At 43.7% G+C, this 14,044-nt stretch overlaps 1 protein-coding gene across 3 annotated transcripts in view; it reads right to left on the bottom strand.

Annotated features, from left to right (window-relative positions):
• Window positions 1–14,044, bottom strand: part of ogfod1 (2-oxoglutarate and iron-dependent oxygenase domain containing 1) — a 116,852-nt gene that overhangs the window by 100,775 nt on the left and 2,033 nt on the right. Inside the window, exon 1 of one of the 3 annotated variants that reach the window (XM_048262445.1) lies at window positions 6,287–7,242. The exons of the other annotated variants lie outside the window; for them this stretch is intronic. The gene's annotated coding sequence lies outside the window, so the exon portion shown is untranslated. Of the gene's footprint in view, window positions 1–6,286; window positions 7,243–14,044 lie in introns of those variants that run through there. 3 annotated transcript variants of the gene reach the window in all.

Consider the following 14,044-nt stretch of genomic DNA (forward strand, 5'->3'; position numbering starts at 1 on the left):
GTCTCACAGTCGCTTCTACGCCATGTCACATCTATGAAAATCCCGCTCTGCGTCCTGATTGGCTCTACCGTACAATCTTGTGCTGAAATCACTCTCAATGGAACCGATCCCATATGGAGGTGAGTGGAGCTAGGCGGAGCTAAGCGGAACCAAATTCATCTGGCGAGAGTCAGGTTATTCCAGCAGTGCCAGTGAATAATTTCACCCTGGCAAAGAATTAACCTGACTCTCGCCAGATGAATTTCGTTCCGCTTAGCTCCGCTGAAGCGGTCCACCACTGGCAAACTTAATCAATGTAGAGTGTAATTAAAAATGTGAATTTGTGGTTTAGATTAGCCAAAACATAATGTCATTCTAGACGTCTGGACACGTTGGAACTCCCTCTTCCAGGCAGCATGTCTTGATTAACAGCTGAGGAAGCCAATGGAGAAGGAGAGGTGATGGACAAGAGGATTATTTGTTAAACATTAACTCATTGAGTGCCAAAAATATAACGTAATATTACGTTTTTCCTTCCCATGCGTTGAGTGCCAAAAACTTAGTATTACGTTTTTAGCTTTTTTTTAAATTACGAAACTAGACACTCTAACACACCTTATATGTGATTTTGGGAACTCTGTGATGAATGGAAATGAAATATACAGTGGGCATCGCTTTCAAATGACCACTTCATTCACAAGATACGCCGGGCGTGAAGGCGCGGAAGCTTTAGTACCACTTTCAGCCACTGTGCGTCGCTCTACCACTGTACATCGCTCTGCCTGCGGTCCCTTCTGAAAAAGCAGGATCTACCATTAAACATAATGGTTGCCGAGAGTAATCCCAGCCTACGAATTCAATAACAAAATAAATCATGCATAATTAAACATTACCTCGATTTAGGCTACTTGGGTATGGCTTAAGGCTTGACTACACGGTGGTAATTTTAAAATCGAAATCGAAATTTGCTGTCTACATTATTGTCAGTGTTGGGGTTAACGAACCACGCAAATCAAAACAGTGGTGTGATAATTGAGCCAGTAGAGAAATAACTGTTCAGAATTAATCTGTAGCCTTGGGTAGGCTTCTGCAGAAAACAATGTTGTTGCCGATTTAATACTATCTGGCTTAATTTTTTTTAACAGGCTACTTAATAGAGGCTTAGACAACTATGACCCATGTTTTAGTTTTCAGAAATGAATTTGCCCTACTTCTTGACTGCAATGTAGTCAATTGACTGCTTGACATGTCATTTTTATTTTTCTGTACAATAAACAAATACATCTGCTTTATGCCACAGAATTACATTCATATTTGGAACTTACATAGTCCATCGTTCCACTAAGTTAGTGTTTCCCAAAACCATAGTAGCAACGAACGCTCAAGAACCACTATCGTAAAGTTGTGTAGTTACAACTACACCTCTCGACCTGTGGTAGAATGCTAGAAGCATAGTTCCAGGGATCTTCATGTCAAAGACGTCACTGACGCCAGTTATTTGTTTGCAAATTAATAATTATAAATATATTTAGGTTTCTAATTGATATTTACACTTCTAACCACCATACATCCATATTTTAAAATGCCCAAGGCAGAAAATACATCAATTAAAAGTCAATTTGCAGCCATGTGCACGTAAGTAAAAGTCACACACTTGCAGATAATAATATGGTGGTGCGCACTTTTTGACGAGTCAGCTGAGAATATGTAGCCTTTGATTTTCATGGGGGGGGTCCTTGTTAACCAAGCCAAGAAGGCTGATTCTGATTTTGATAATATGATCTGCACAAAAGATAAACTTAGGTAAACAACGATGTCAATATTGTTGTCAACATCTTAACCCAGATTCGAACTCTTGGACAGGGGACTGGTAACTGCTGTGCAACGGCGCTGTCATCTGCCGGCCTTAACGCAATGCCACAGAAGTATGTGCAGGTGCCCGCTCACGCTACTAAACGCCATTAACCACCTTAGTCCAGACTACTGAAGTTTGAAACTATCATGGTCCAAACTTATAGTACTATGTAAGTACGACAGTTTTGGGAAACAGTCGTGAACTTACATGTTGGTTAGTTGAACGATGCATCCTGTTAGTAAAAAGCTAACCTCCGTGAGTTGTACGGAAAACACCCCAGATCAGCTTGTAGGCCATTAGCAATCTGTTTATTTTATTTTATGAAGCCTACACAGTAGATCACATGCCACATTCTCACTTTCAATAGACAGATGCAATAGCCATTGGTCAAGTATTGAGTATAAAGCAATTAAGATAGTACCCTATACAAAAAGTACTTCATACTATCATAAAAATTGTTAAAACTAATAGCATTTTGCAACTTGACAAAACACTGGATTAAATATCGTGAGGCACAGGAGAAAACTTGTACATCCATTGGCCCGTGGGGAGATCACATGCCAGTTGCTCCCTTCAGTATGACTTGTTCGGCTGTGAGCTTGTTTCGCCAAAAAAAAATAACTATTGCAGATATCAATGCGTCTTTGTTCATGGGTTTGGCCTCACAGCAGAGGCTTAGACAACTATGACCCACGTTTTGGTTTCATAATTTGCACTACTTATTGACTGCAATGTAGTCAATTGACTGCTTGACAGGTTATTTTTATTTTTCTGTACAATACACAAATACATCTGCTTTATGCCGCAGAATTATGCACTTGGATAGCCTATAGAACGGGCACATTTTGGAGAGAACGCACGGAAGAATATGTAGGCTATTTGTGGCTGGTTACCAGCAAACAATGTTTAATGCATTAACTCAAGACGTCAAACATTTTCTAAACAATACAAACAGAAAGGATGTAGCAGGCAGCAAATGTAGAAGAGTAATTTCCAGTGGAAGAACAAAATGCTGAATGAAGCCCAAATTTATGAAGGCATATCTGGCAAGTTGTTATTTTTTGAAGACGTAAATGGTTGGGCTATAGGCCTAGTAGGCCTGCAAGAAGGAGACATAAAGCGTGAGCATGCCACACTATCCACAGCTGTGGTAGTGGGGGTAGGAGGATTACTGTTAGCGCAGGATTTATATAAAATTCTTCAACAGAAGGCCTGCCTCGAATGCAGGCTTGTGGTTTGGCGCAGCCTACAGTAAGTAGGTCTAGTGAGTTAGGAGTCCCTAGACTTCTTTTCAGCTATCTCAGAGGTGGAAAGTTGCGCTCGTTGGGGGCAGGGCGGGTTAACAATTCATAGACCCTTGGGAACAATGTCTGATGGCCCCCTGCCCCCAGCCAACGGAATCGGGCGGTCAGTTAATAGGCCTATCGTGAAGATTTGTATTGCCATTTAAGGCACGAAGGCATCTGTGAGGCCAAGCCTCACCAAGTAGCCCGCTTGTTTACAACTAACATTACATTTAATTAAACTGCTTATAGGTTATGCCAAATAGTTTCAACATTTTGAATATCAGTGTCAGGTGAATTAGGAAATGCCTTATGGCTGAAAGCTGCTTGGGATCCCCCCTGTCAAGCAATAACCATACAAAAGTTAAAAAACAGATGACATGATGCGCATCACTGACATAATGCTAAATAATATAGCCTAGATATTCCAATATATTCGAATACATGTGTTTATTTTAGAGGGATATTCGAACGTCATTTTTGAGCAATTTTGACAGCCCTAGTCCACTGTAGGCTACGCCAATCGTCTATTAACACCTTCCACTAACCCCGTGAGTGGGGGTCGCTATAATGCGCGGTGAAATAGCACCATTGAGTAGCCTATGCGAAATAGCCTTAAAATCGTTCGGTGTTGTGTGCCTTCTGGTTTCTCCACCTACTGGTTTCCTTTTTGCGTGCATGCGCTGCAGCAGTTGTCAGACATTCACAAACAAGTTGTTTTAGGGCGGTTTGAAGTCGCCATACGCCATGAGCCGGGCTACATTACAGCCACTGGACAAAAGACATGTAAAAAATATATGTTTTGAAAACTAGCATTAAACTGGATTCGATCCCGCGAAAAGCAACACACACGCACGGACTCTCTCCATCCTGATTCCCTACTCTTTGAGCCAACTAATATGTTACGCGAATCAATTAACTATTGTAGGCTACCATTAATTAATAATGTAGGCAACACCCAGGTAACATGTTGTCCAGGCTATCTGAAACAAGGGGTTGCCTCTCATCTACAACAACTGGTTACCTTGGGCTGCTACAGTCGTCAGTGCACTGTGCACAGTAGGCCTATGCTACTCTTTGTGGTTGATCAACTAAAAATAAAAGATGTATTTGGTGATGACGTTATTGTAGGCCTAGTAGACCTAAATTCTGAGAAATTAAATGGTACGAGAAACGATCTACATAGCGCACCAGACCGCTGATGTCTTCAAGGGTTGAATGAAGGAGTTTGCAAAAATTTGTGTATTTTTCAAGTCAATAAACATTCTTAATTTTCGAATGTCTTTGTCAGGGAACATCTGACTTTTAAAAACCATAGGCCTGGTAGTCGCTCAGACAAGGAGTTATAAGATAAAGGCAATACCATTTGTGTCACCTAATGCAGTTCAGTGAATTAGCAAGATACCATCAGAAGGCAACAATCATAAAGCACAGTGTGCGCAAGATACGCTTCTCTCCCCCGCGCATAAAGCTGTCGTTGTTGTAGGCTAGATTTTATTGAGTTCTTTCTATCTGCTTACTTTTGTGAGTTGCACCACCTAGGCTATGTTATAGACGTTCTATGAGGTACCAGTGTTTAGCTGTGTCACAAAACAATAAGCTTTGTCAGACTACTTTTAAAATGATATTCAGGGCTATATACATTTTTAAACATTCGGGCTGAAGACCCGACAAAGCCTTATGCTAATTCTTCAGGTGGGAAGTGTCAGGAATTTTCATACGAGAGACGCCTCATTGGTGGTTAGTATATGAAGTAGGGAATTGACAGCAACATATCCAATCACATTATGAGAGATGCTGAATTTAACATAAACTGCGATGTTTGATTTTAAATTAATGTAAATTTAGCCGGGACTGTAAGCTGTCACACGTGGGTGCTCAATGTTTTCAGTGGGTGCCCGAGAGACGAAGCATCCACGGTATCGGGCGCCTATGACAAGCGAGATCTCAAGGGTTGCATCCATCCAAACAAACATGCAATGTGAACGTCTGGGATTGGGAAGAGCACTAAATGCTCTACTGAATAAGCACGAAGTCAAACCTTTAAATGAAAAACACTCTTTAATAATCAAAAAAATAAACCGCTAATGAAGTAAACTTGTGACCATCAAAAATCGTTTATCGCCTGTAACTCCGTGATAACAGGACGTAACAGGAAGGCATTTGGCTGAGCAACGGAGGTTAATATGCTCTATATTTTGTCCAAATGATGTCTGTCTATCATCGTTGCACTCGAGAAAAAACCAGAATGTTTAATTTGTCCTGGCGTTTCTTCACGGCTGCAAACGGGATTCACTAACAGTTAACCAAATATTTCTTTATTAGGGCAGGGCAGGCATATTTCTGACTATTAAATTATTTCTAAACCAGTCTGCTAAAGTTTGTAGTGAAGTCTGTGTAGGGTTTTCCAGGCTCCATTTCTTTTTACGAGACACCCTGCTCACTTGAGCCATCTACCGGTTGTTTGGGTTGTTGCAGCGTCACACTGGGAAAATACAAATTAAAGTCGCGTGATACCGCGTGATTCCACGCGCGGACCGCGCGTGAAGCTGGCCAAGTCGAAGCACTGCCCACTGTATGACGATCAAAAACTAATGAAAACGCACAATCTGGACATTTTATCTGGACATTTTATCATAACTCGGTTGCCGCTTTGGTTCGAATCAGTGACGCATGCACATCAGGTCAAAACCAGGACATTTTCGTGGGTCTATTACTAAGGGCAGTCTCCCCAGGTCTCGCTGATCACTTCCCGGAAAGTTTACACAAGTAAGTAACAGGCAACACTTCATATTTCATGAAAGACGTTCTAGCTCCATTTCTAGAAAAAAACAGCGATTTTGATGAAAACTAGCAACTGTTTAGCTTGGGATTTCTCAGGAACAGAGGCGTGTAGAAATACACGGTTTGCAGCCACCGAGAGCTTAAAGTCTCACCTTTTAAACGAGCCATTGTATGTGTTCATAGCTATAACACAGAATATGCTGTGGCTGTACAAATATCATCAACAATGGTCTAGATTGCTGGCACTCTAGGACAAAGCTCCCGAAAACAGCTTGGCATTCAATGAGTTAAGTAACAATTTCATATCATAATTTATATTTTATCAATCTTAATTGTCACCCAGACTTAAAATGTTTCGGGTCTTTCAAACATCATGCACTCTCACCTAGCCGACCTAGCTGGGGTTTGATCAGGCTTGTGTCCAGGTAGCGCTACCACACCCATGGTTCTCCTTATCCACAGCCACCTGAAGGCAACTTCTGCTGCCTCCGTGACCTCCTTGATGGCCCTTCGCTTACAGGCCCCTGTGATGCCCAAGATGTTGTAGGCTCTGTTGTTGTGGCCAGCGTACCCCCTGCATCCCACCTCAATGGGCTCACACTGCACTCGTCACCCATTGTTCCAGCACTCCTCCACTAGTTCAGAGTATTTTGCCCTTTTCCTTTTATTGGCCTCCTTGCTACGGTCCCAGGGTACGGTGAGTTCCAGGAGAACGATCTGCTTGGAGGTCTCCGAGATAAGTAGCATGTCAGGCCGCACTGTTGTGGTGGTGACAGTTTCTGGAAATTTCAGTTGCTTCCCCAGGTCAACTTTCAACTCCCAGTCTTGTGCTGTTGCTAGCAGGCCAGATGAGGCAGCCCTAGCAGCTGATGGTGGCTTCTCTCCAGCACAGACGGAAGCAAGGGTGTTCTTCACCGGGCGGAGGTGCTTGCATTGGCTAATTCCACAGCTGATGGTGTTCGCTATGGCCTTCAGGACTTGGGCATGGCGCCAGCGATAGCCCCCCCCCCCTCGTCCAGGGCCTTCGAACAGCAGCTGAGGATGTGGTCCCCCTTGTGGTCTTTAGGCAGAGGTTTGCAGGCTGTTAACTCCACCAATACCCAGCTGAACAGGTTGGACGGGCTTGGTAGTACATCGTAGACAGCCTGGATCAGGAACCATATGCGATGGGGCTCTGCCTTCCACAGCTCTGCCCATGAGACTCTGCGGTCAACTGCATGCTCCCATCTTGTCAAGTCTCCCTGCTGTTGCATGCCAACAATCCTGCTGGCCCGCTTCTCCTCTACTGATGCCTGCACCTCTTGCTGCACCAGTGATCTGTCCTTCCCCTGTGCCTTGTTGTAGCGAGATGTTGTGCCGCTACCCAAGCCAGCTCTTCCATGAGTCACTGATCCCACCAGTGCCCTGTGCCGTAGCTGCGACTCAGCCACATCCACAGCTGCCCTCCACCTCCGCCCTGTCCTCACCTCGATCCCAGCCTGGGAGACCTTCGAGTCCTGTAACTCTCTGTATTGCAGCGCCTACCTGGCACCTCCTCCTCCTCATTCAGGCTATTGATGGGGAGCTTCAGCTTGTTGTTCTGGCCATACAGGGCAATGCTGCTCAGGCTTCGAGGCAGACCCAGCCACTTCCGTAGAAATCTGCGGACTCTCATCTCAAAGCCCTCGATGGTGGAGATTGGAACCTCATAGGCCAGGAGGGGCCAGAGGATCCGTGGGAGGATGCTGTGTTGGTAAATCCATGCTTTGAACTTGCCAGGTAGGCCTGACTTGTCCACTGTGTCTAGCCAGGCTTCTAGTTCAAGGTTGGTTTCCCGGATGGCTGCAGTGTCTTTCAGGCTGCAGTCGAACACCTTTCCCAGGCTCTTCACTGGTTTATCAGTGATTGATGGTAGTGCCAAGTGTGAAGCAGAACTTGTTGGTAACCTTCCCTTTCCTATTATTATTCTTAACATTGCATATATTTATACAATATATACTAATGCACTTTTTAACTTTTAACCCCTTCATGGATGGGTTGGTTGTAAACCGAATTGCCCCTCGGGGACTAATAAAGATATCTGAACTGAACGGAACGTTCCTTTCTTCAACATCAGGGATCTGGACTTTGCTGGCTTGAAGCACATGTTGAGTCCACGTGGTCAGCTCTTCCAGGCCCTTCAGGATGCACCTGCTCCCTGACGTGTGGTGTAGTCACCGTCAGGTCATCTATGAAAGCCCTAATGGACACCAGACTTGGTAAGGGGACCTCTGCACTGGACCTTCACCAGCATGTTCATGGCAAGTGCGAATAATATCACTGAAATTGTGCATCCAGTGATGATACCCTTCTCAAGCTTATGCCAGTCTGATGTTGTAGACCCAGCAGAGACTCTCAGACTGAAACTGTCATAGTAGTCCAGAATGAGATGTCTAAACTTGTCTGGGATGTGGTGCCGGCGCAGGGCCTCCTCTACCAGTTTGTGGGGTATGGACCCATAGGCGTTTGTGAGGTCCAACCACAGCACCACCAGGTCCCCATTGTTCTCCCGGGCTTCCCTGATCAGCTGTGTGACCACGCCTGCTGTCAACTTAGGGAGGACAGTCTTTAAGCATGCTTGATTAGGATAAGTTCGGTATTTTACACCTAAAGCCCTGTTTTCAGATTGTTTCTGATGAAATAGAACGGTTAAGATTGAAATTTGGACATGATCATGATCTGAGAGTTTTCGGTTTCTGTCGTAGCGCCCCCCCACCTCCACAATGGCTGCATAGGTGCACTGGAACAATCCTTCCTAAAACGCATTAAACTTTCGTTTACAAAGACGTGAAACTCACTGAGCAGTCAGGGGTGTTCACTAATATGCTCACAGAAAAATCGCTGCAAAATATGCTTTCCAACAGGTTTTATCGTAGTTTTTGTGCAACTCCATTGACTTGTATTGGATGTGCAGTGAGGTACGGTATTACTCCGTCGCCAAAAAAAGGAAATGGGGTTGTTTGTATTCTTTCTGTAGTCTTATGCAGTCGCGGTATCGTAGGCTACGCTATCAAAACTAGGAAGCAGGGGTTTGTGTGGATTCTTCTTTAGCCTCGTTAGCAGGCTGGCTCGAAAACTCGCTTGTTTCCTGTCCCTCCTCCGTCTCCGTCGCTGTCTGTGGGAGCCGATAACAGTCCATGGAGACCCCGGTGTCCTCGATATCTCGGGTGGTATGTTGTTAGCTTGTTGAAAATAGTCTGTGACTGGAACACTGCTTTGGAAACCGATGCTAATCAGGTTTGCATGACTATATACACATTGTGCTTGGCAGAGTTCACGTAAAACTAGCTAAACATACTAAAAAGCACCTAACAAGAGCGCACCAAGCCGCTGCACTCACGCGCGCCGCCATCTTGCCTCTCTTTTTACAAAATATCCAATAAAAAATCGACGTTGATCCATTTCCAGCGTTGGAACTTGGCACATGGTCAGAACCATAGATATTAGAATGCTAGATACTGCATTGTCCGTCGAGTTCTATTAGGTGGCATCGTAAACGCAGCCGCCATATTGCTGGGGGCAAACACCTTTACTGTCTATGGGCAACTAGGGATCGACCAATATGTTTTTTTCAGGGCCGATACCGATATCAATTATTACCAAAACAGGAGGCCGATAACCGATATGTAAAACCGATATGTCGGTTGTCAAAAAGGAGGGTAGATAGTAAAGGCGATATGCTGCAAAAAAATAATTCAAAAGCATTTAATTATGCAAACTTTTCTTTCTTCTTTTGATACACAATTGTCTATCAACTTGCATCACAAGTGTAAATCCTGTGTATGATGTTAATCCAAGAGCTGAGTGATAGCAATTATTTTCATAGACTAGGCCTACACAATGGGCTATGTGCTTGTTTAGGGACCTGTCACAAAGAGGATGCTTTGCCATCGTGTGTGTGAGTGCACGGAGAGGTAGAGGTGCATGCGTGATGGCAAGTGTTTCGGTTGAATAGTTTAACAAAACAGTTGTAAAATAGTTCTTAGGCTATTTAAGCATGCAATTTGTGTCCATATGTAGGCTATAAACTACACTTTTGTGAGCCTAAAAGGCACGTTAATAGCCAGCTCAGGACACGATTTACTTCAGGTCGGATTAAATTACGGCTGGCCCTGGGTGCCTGTAGCCTGGTCTTTTCTGACAGTCCGTTTCAAAAAAGAGCAACTAGACTTTTTGATGTTCGCTATCGCAAAATGTAGGACTTGTCTACTATGTAGGCCAATATGTAGGGATATGTAGGGATAACGTCCGCCGAGGTATCCCGTTATTCACAATTAATGGACGAGGCGGAGGCAACTCCCGACGCGCAGCACCCGAGTTTGTAGGCTAACTAGGCAAAACAGCATATCACTAATGTTCATCAATCGGGAATTCGCTAAATAAAGGAAGTGGGTGCTTTACTTATTGATCCGGATCAAAGAGACAATAGCTTACAAAGCTAAGTTGGAATGATGTGATTCATTGCAACTTCAGCAATGTAAGGTACCTTTACCTTTGAAAAATAGCTCCGTACAACTGAAGCCCAGTCTACAGTCTGCCTCAGTGAGAATCCTAAACTTTCTCTGTGTTCAGTCTTCGATCCTGATTGGCTGCATTCGTGCTAACTAACAAATCAGACGGTGTAGTGGGCGGGACAATGCTCTCGACCACAGAGTAGCAAATGCAGGGAGTGAGAGACGCTTTACAGACAAAGTAGCGTGTTTCATTCTTTATCCATTTCAATATCGGCTTATTGGTGGAAAAAATGACCGATACCGATTATTATAAAAATGCTAAATATCGGCCTGGCCGATAATTGGTCGATCCCTATGGGCAACACTTACCGGCAATCAGACACCTGTCTGATTTCCAGTCAGAGTCACATGCTCTTCCATTGGCCTCCAGTTATTGTTGCCCCCTCCAAGATGACGTCGCTATTTACGTACATTTTGAAGCCCAATGCGGTATCTAGCTTTCTAATATCTATGGTCAGAGCCGACTGGCACTGGATCCGAGCCCCAGTGTTCAATATGGCGTTGACTATGAATTGGCCGGAATTACTAGCCTAGCCTCCGCCATTCATTTGAATGGGGGGCGGGACTTAATCACTCTCTCCAGTTACATATAATACCTCCATGGCCGTATCCGACTCATATCAGAGCCCCACTCAATGGGGGCAATCGCCATGAGTGCAAAATGAATGGGAGTCAATGGAGCTAGACGGCTAAATTTGTGTCTCTCACCTGATTGTCGTTGACAAATCTCAGATTTGATTGTAGTTTGTATAGCTTCCAACATGGGTTATAGGTCAAAAGTTGAATGAACGAGTACTTAAGTCCTTTTGATTTCTTACAGGTTGGGCCATTGTTGCCCATAACACGCTAGCATTGTGCTAATGAATGACGTCATCGACACGTTTGAAAGGCTTTTTAGAACAATTAAGTGACTTAAAAAATATAAGACTCAACCAGGTGTATTTTCTTTGCCTCCCCTTTCGAATACAATATTCAAATTACTTGAAAAAAAATTTATCCCGAGAAAAGTGGATTTTGAGAGGTAACAGCTCCATCAGGGGCGGACCTGCCATTAGGCATGGTCAGGCAATTGCCTGGGGCCTCGGCCACCAGGGGGTCTCGTATATCCCCTATTTTATTTTTTTTTTTTTTTTTTTAATAAATGATCACCGCATCCAAACAATATATTCTAATCCATAATAAAGATTGAACAAATATTTTGCCTCATGATTGCTCATAAACTCATCATAAAATCAAATGACTGCAGGTCCGCTTCCTGTCACCATAGCAGCAACTAGCTATCTGAACGAGGTCTTGGTGAGGTGTGGAGTTGAGCGATTGACCGCAGCCATGAAATGTTTCCAGAGTGGAAGTGATAAAAGAAAAAGAAAAAGGGAGGAGGAAGAATTTAGAAAAAAATTGCCTAAATTAACCAACTTCTTCCAGTCGAAGAATTATTCCACGGAAGAAAGTAATTTGGATAGCTCTTGCACTACATAGCCTATTCTTCTACTGATGATGATGATTATGATGTTGATCTAAGTGAAACAGTCGTGAGGGACAAGATCACTGTCACTGCCGAAGTCTGCACTGGTGCTGTTGGTGCTGCTACGGACACCATTTCAGTAGCAGAAGCTTTGGTTGCAAACGAAACCAGTACGTGAGTAGCCCTAACACGATACACTACAGTTATCAGTGACGACCCTGCGTTATGGACAGACACCGTAAGAGATGCAGAGCAGGTTGAAATCGTTAAAAAAAAGGCCCTGTGCAAATTAAGAACTTTGAATTCCCCAAAAATGCAGATAAACCACCCAGAAGATTCACCGTTGAACATTATTACATGACCATGAAAAATGAAGAAAAAATAAACAGAAAATGGCTAGTTTATTCGGTCAGTGCAGACGCTGTTTACTGTTTTGGATGTCGGCTTTTTTTGAAGATCGAACACCTCACTTAGTTCGCACGCACACACTCACTCTCTCTCTCTCCCTCTCTTCTTCACATAGCTTTCATAGACTCTCATACCTACATAGTATATTCACACACAGAGACCCCAAACCCCTAGCCTTCTCTCTCTCTCTCTCTCTCACTCACACACACAGACACCATTCATAATTGTAATACTTTCAAAGGTTTTTACTAATGTTTTTTGATTGTCATCTATGGCAATAAATATTTGTTGTATTTGAGTATGCCTCAGCGTCCCATTATTACAGAAAAAAAGTGTGTTTTAGTGTGTGTGTGTGGGGGGGGGAGGGGACTCGGGAGCTTTTGCCTTGGGCCTCAAAGTGTCCAGGTCCACCCCTGAGCTCCATAGACCTCCATTCATTCTGCACTCGTGGACGAGCGCCCTCATGTGGAACCAGTTCAGAAACCGGAAATTTTCCGAGAGTGGAAGTTCTCGCCTTATTAGACATTCTCTGCTCATATTCTGACTAGAATTTGAGCAAAGATTGTTAAGGCGGAGCAAGATACTTCGTTGTAGTTCATGTCTATGGGGGCGAAATGGGGATCGAATCCTGTCTGCATAAAGAGGCATGTCGATGACGTTGATTGATGAGCGTACGTTGCAACCGGCCAACAGCAGCGGCATAAATAAGCGGCGCACACCTGATATAAAGTCGATTTTCTTCAGACTGGAATGCTCAAAAATGCTAAAAATGTACCTGAAATGTTCAGAAGGGTTTGAGGATCATGAAAACGTGCCCAAAATTCACATTCTTAACTCTATAGAACCAAGACCTTAGCATACGTGGTAAAATTCTGAGCTATGCCCATAGACTTCAATGGAGCAGTCGCTGCCTCTGCTCTGCATAAAGGGGGATTTTGACCCCCCCTCGTGCGATCCGGGTTCCCGGAAGTGGCTCCTGATGAAAAATCTTGCTCCGCCTTAACAATCTTTGATTTGATCAGAGGAGGCTTCTATAAGACTACAGGTGAAGCAGTGCTTCACCAAAAAAAAGTAAAAAACAAAACACAAAAATGTATAATAATCCCAATTTTACTCCTTTGAAACAGAAATACAGTCACTAACATGAACTGTTTTCCTTCTTCTGTGAGTGACAACAGCGTCATCGTCACCCGCGGTGGAACGGAGAATTACAGTGAATAATTTTTTCATTTTGCTTCACTACCATATCTTTCCCCATTGACTTCAATGTAAATCGAGTGAAACCCCAGGCGGCTCGTGGATTTTTTCCGTTTCAATTGATCCTTATGGCAGATAAGTCCCACCCGTGAAGCAGTGACCGATTGGGCAGAATTTCACACGTCCTGCCGTTGAATATGATTGACGCAACACTCTGGCCAATCACGGTCTCCATTAGCTTGCAATCACTTTTCAGTTGCCTTCTGTGACCTCACTAGAGTTTCATTATGAATTGTGTAACTCATTCACATAGTTTGTTTACATTCATTTTGTAAGGTACATCGGATTTTTTTTTTGTGTAGGGGAGAACGTTTTATTTAGAAGTATTGTGTGTAGCTCTGTGTTTTCTAACATCAGCTAGGGGGGAAAGCTTGCTAGCAGTCTCCCCACAGCTAACGTCAGTGACTCGCTAAGTCCTAGCAAGATGGATTCGACGGAAGTTTCAGGTGATGAACATCGTTGACCACAATTTAGAGGATTC

This window comes from Alosa alosa, chromosome 14 (assembly GCF_017589495.1).
Source record: "Alosa alosa isolate M-15738 ecotype Scorff River chromosome 14, AALO_Geno_1.1, whole genome shotgun sequence".
Lineage (NCBI taxonomy): Eukaryota > Metazoa > Chordata > Actinopteri > Clupeiformes > Clupeidae > Alosa > Alosa alosa.